This window comes from Sus scrofa, chromosome 11, assembly GCF_054392235.1.
Source record: "Sus scrofa isolate SSC_HxYL_T2T_F1_AM1 chromosome 11, Sscrofa_HxYL_maternal_Yorkshire_Landrace_v2.0, whole genome shotgun sequence".
Lineage (NCBI taxonomy): Eukaryota > Metazoa > Chordata > Mammalia > Artiodactyla > Suidae > Sus > Sus scrofa.
Window position 1 is genome coordinate 81,944,690 of NC_139393.1, and position 5,075 is coordinate 81,949,764.

The 5,075-nt window shown below is 45.2% G+C and overlaps 1 long non-coding RNA gene across 1 annotated transcript; it reads left to right on the forward strand.

The window, feature by feature from the left end:
- The first annotated feature begins 386 nt into the window (after positions 1 to 386).
- LOC110255856 (uncharacterized) lies at positions 387 to 3,064 on the forward strand. The gene is made up of 3 exons (XR_002336759.2): positions 387 to 481; positions 575 to 829; positions 1,227 to 3,064. It is a non-coding gene; the product is annotated as an uncharacterized LOC110255856 (long non-coding RNA).
- The last annotated feature ends 2,011 nt before the right edge of the window (positions 3,065 to 5,075 follow it).

The following is a 5,075-nucleotide window of genomic DNA, read 5'->3' on the forward strand; positions in this document are numbered from 1 at the left end:
CCTGAGTATGTGCCTCTATGCATGAAACTTCTTGAAACTGCTTGAGATAACAGGGAAAAGGGTTCCTAACTGCTTGTTTGGCTTCTGTAAAGCTGCTTGCATAAGATAAAAAGAGGAGAAGTTAATCGCCTAACCGACCCCAGTAAGATCGGTTGCGCCACAAAATGTTGAAAATCCTGATAAATATATCTTGGCGACAATATGTCTCCCCCGCCCAGGGACAGGCACAAACACGTAACTCCAGAACAACTTAAAATTAATTGGTCCACGAAGCGCGGGCTCTCAAAATTTTAAATTGACTGGTTTGTGATATTTTAAAATAATTGGTTTGTAAAGCGCGGGCTTTGTTGTGAACCCCATAAAAGCTGTCCCGACTCCGCACTCGGGGCCGCAGTCCTCTACCCCTGCGTGGTGTACGACTGTGGGCCCCAGCGCGCTCGGAATAAAAATCCTCTTGCTGTTTGCATCAAGACCGCTTCTCGTGAGTGATTTGGGGTGTCGCCTCTTCCGAGTCCAGACGAGGGGGATTTTCACTCGACTGGCCTTTCATCACCAAATGTTATCTTTATTTCAGTCATTCGTGTTGTGGTTTATTCTTGCGGTGAAAACACTGGAGAGGTGAGAACATTTTCAACTCTCGACAAGCAACTGCATCACGTGGGGTTTCCACCTTTTCTCTGGGGCAAGAGGAGCCTGGGACGCAGCATCCCAGGTAACCCTGAGAAAACTGCTCCAAGGAGGCAAGTGGGAAGCCAGGATGCACAGGAGTCGTGGAATAAAGGACAAGCAGAGTCCACACCAGAGTTTACCGTTAGCGAGAGAAAACCAGGTATCTCAGAAATTCAGTGATTTTCTATGTATGGGAGATGCAAGTTCTCGGCTCACTGACATCATTCCTTTGATGTGCACCTCTGCTTTCTGAGCCGGGTATCCTGGGTTTTCACGTCCTGCGGGCTCACCCTTGGAAGTGGCCGCAGTCAGGGGACTGCTGTTCTTGTTTCCTTCCTGAGTCCCCGCAGGGCTCCCCTGCTCAGATGTGGCTGCAATCGCTGATGACTGTGGCATCTTTCCTTCACTGATATGGCAGGCAATAATATTTTATTTCTCACCATCATTTTTTAAAATGTGAAAACCATTCTTAGCTCACTGGCTGTGCAAAAACAGGGCGGGCAGCAGACTTGCGCCCAATGGCCCTCAGTTGCTGATTTACATGAGTTCTCTTTCAGGTCTTTGAAGCTACCAAACTCCTGGGCGTCTCCTTCCTACAGCCATGCTGTTCCCTCGTCTTACTAAACTGAGTGGTGGTGACCCCTGAAAGCACCAACGGGTGTAGGCCCAGGTTGTGTTAAGGCAGCAGTCCGGCCCCAGGCCAGCTGCATGGCTCTGGTTATGAAAGGGCCGCCAGCATTGAGGGATGGGGCAGGACCTGCAGAGCCGACCTCGTGAAGACTTCTGAGCACTCCTCATGCTGAAGAGTATTAGTAACCTCGGCACAGCTCCGCTCCAGAGGGAGCACATGCAATCCGATGATCAGCACCTAAAAAATCACCACCATCTTATTATTTAAAATAAGTCTTCAGAAAAGTGTTAGTTTTCATTAAGAACCAAAACTTAGTGTCTAGCATCCATGCTCTTTTACTTCAAGTGAAAAAAATTTTTTTTTTCATATACTGGGTACAATTCACACACTAGATTGAGTGAATGATGCATTTTTCAGCTCGTAACTTTGTGGATATTTTGGCCTAACTTTGGACTCACTAATGTCTTTATGATTTCATAATGTCCTTGCAGGTTTTTTAAAAAATGTAATGGCCTTGAAATTCTTGAAATTCTTCCTTTAAGGTGTAAATTGCTGCAGGAATGCTTCAATTTTTTTTTTTTTTTTTTTTTTTTTTTTTTGTCTTTTTGCCTTTTGAGGGCCGATCCAGCGGCATATGGAGGTTCCCAGGCTAGGGATTGAATTGCAGCTGTAACCGCCGGCCTACACCAGAGCCACAGCAACGCGGGATCCGAGCCATGTCTGCGACCTACACCACAGCTCACGGCAACGCCGGATCCTTAACCCACTGAGCAAGGGCAGGGATCGAACCCGCAACCTCATGGCTCCTAGTCGGATTTGCTAACCACTGAGCCAGGACGGGAACTCCTGGAATGCTTCAGTTTTGATAGTGTACATTTGTTGTTTGCCAGGAGCAATGCCTGCTTGTGTGTATTAAAGCTAAAACTTCATTTTTTTAAAATTATGCTTTATTACCTACCTGTTGGTATAACTCAGAAGCCATGAGCTTCAAGTGTAGCCAAATATTTATTATAAAAAATATTGATGGATATAGGTATGGATTTCAAGGTGTAGTTCTTACAAATGGACCATAATATTAGGTAAGATTTTCGTATGTTTGGTTGAGAGTCATTATTTATGCATAAAGCAGTCACTTCACGATTCAGAACTATATCGACTGGTTTTATTAACGAATGTGGACCCCATTTCCACTGCACAGCGTATCTATCTGAGGACTTCAGAGGGTTGTAACAGATTTTTCATCAAGATATGAGGAATGGGATTTTACGCCTGTTGTATAAGAACAGAACAATAAAAAAGGAGCTGTCACAACTAAGCCAATTACTGTATTCTCTCCAAATGAGTTTCCTTACCAGAAGGAAAAATAAAGCCAAAATAAAGCAAAGCAAAACCCCTTTTAAAAAACATTTCAAAAGAATCTTCCATCTTAAAAAGTCATCGTCTTCCTCCATTGCTTGTTTATTTCACTTACAGCTACTGAGCAAATGATGTTAATTCAGACACAACTATGGCTTCTTAAACTGTATCCTTGACTCTGGCTTCAGGTGTGAAAGAAAGGAGAGCCCAGATTTTAATCATAAGACACCTCCAACCAAAATTCCTTCCAAATAACTCTAAGTAAAATGTAAATCAGTAAGTCATGCCATGTCCTCAATAGCAATAATATTAAGATTATTCTATTCATAACAATACGTAATGCCAATATATTTACTGCATGTACTTTAAAAGTTTTTTCTTGCAAAAATAAAGACATTTAAAGCGGTAGCATATTTCTGGAGTTCCTGCCATGGCACAGCGGGTTAAGAATCTGACTGCAGCGGCTTGGGCTCCCTGCAGAGGTGTAGGTTCGGTCCCCGGCCCTGTGCAGTGCGTTAAAGGATCCCACATTGCCTCAGCTGTGGGTTGGCTGCAACTGTGGCTTGGATTCAGGCCCTGGCTTGGGAATTTGCATATGCCGCAGGTGCGGCCGAAAGAAAGAAAGGAAGAAAGAAAGAAAGAAAGGAAGAAAGAAAGAAAGAAAAAGAAAGAAAGAAAGAAAGGAAAAAAGAAAGAAAGAAAGGAAGGAAGAAAGGAAGGAAAGGGCTATAGCAGATTGCTAACGTGTGGCATTCTCGTAAGAGAGAGGGCATTCAGTTTCCTTTAATGGAACCATAATCTAGTCTAGGGCAGCGGCTGTCAAAAAAGGATCATTTTGGAGTCCCTATCGTGGTGCAGTGGGTAAAGAACCTGACTAGTGTCCTTGAGGATGTGGGTTTGATCCCTGGCCTCACTCAGTGGGTTAAGAATCCCACGTTGCTGTGGCTGTGGTGCAGGCCAGCAGCTGTAGCTCTAATTCGACCCCTAGCCTGGGAACCTCCATATGCCATGGGTACAGCCCTAAAAAAAACAAAATAAAAAAAGGAGGGGATCATTTTGATCTTGCCCCTCAGGGTGTATTTGACAAAATCTGAAGGTGTTTTAATTGTTACGACCCAACGGTGGTGGGAGGCGCTAAGGGCACTAGCGGGTAGAGACGGAGGACTTTGCTAAAATGCTCCCCAGGGAACAAGACAAATAATTACTGACTCCAGAAGGTCGATGGTGCCAACACCAGGGAGTAGTTAGAGGCATTATTCATGAACAGGGCCACTGGGACGCTTTTATGTCTTCTCTAAGGCATTTCGAAACCTAGCCACGGGAAAAACCTCAAGGAGGGAATGCAGTTCAGGCCTAAAAAGAAAAAAATCAGGAATCTGGTTCCACAGGAAGAAAAACTTATGTCAAGTTTGAGTCAGCTGGAGCTCGGAGGAAAGAATTAGGACTCAACAGTGATTCTCAGGAGATCTGCTCATGTTTAGATGACAGGACAGGGACTCAGAAGGACCTGGAATGAGAGATGCCAGCCAGGTGGTGGCTACAATCATTTTGGTTTTAAAACAAAGACATCTGAGAGAATTATGGTTATTCCTGGGGCACACTCATACTGATATCAAATATTTGAATAATTAACTGGTCAAATCAGTATGAATTATGTTACTAATGAGAGCTAGTTTGCAGATACTGTTCCCATAGAACAAATGGTCTCTGTTGAATTCAGCGGTGTTACATGAGCTCTGTAGATAGGGGTCAAAGACACTAATCAGACAATGCACTAATTTGCACAAGAGAATGAGGGGGAAATAGTGCAACCTCAAACTCTTTTATTAGAAAATTAAGGCGTTCCCCTTGTGGCTCAGGGGTTAACGAACCCAACTAGGATCCACGAGGAGGCAGGTTCGATCGCTGGCCTCACTCAGTGGGTTAAGGATCTGGCGTGGCTGTGGTTGTGGTGTAGGCCGGCCGCTGTAGCTCCTATTTGACCCCTAGCCTGGGAACCTCCATACGCCGGGGGTAAAGAGACAAAACAAACAATAAAACAATAAAACAACAGAACTCTATTCTTCCACAGGGCAGGAGGCTGGAAGTCCAAAATCAGGTGTGGGCAGGCCCTGCTTCTTCAGAAACCTCCATGGGAAGGGGCGTCCTTGTGTCCTCCAGCTGCAGGTGGGTCCAGGCTTTCCTTGGCTTGAGACTGCACCGCTCCAGTCCCGCCTCGTCTTCATGCAGTCACCTTCCTCCTCCCTTTCTCTGTGTCTGCACACATTGTTCTGAGTCCTCCTGGATTAGAACTCACCTAACAACCCCCCCCCACACACACACCTTTTCTTGTCTTTTTAGGGCTGCACCTGCTGGCACATGGAGGTTCTCAGGCTAGAGGTCGAATCAGAGCTACTGCTGCTGGCCTCTGTCACAGACA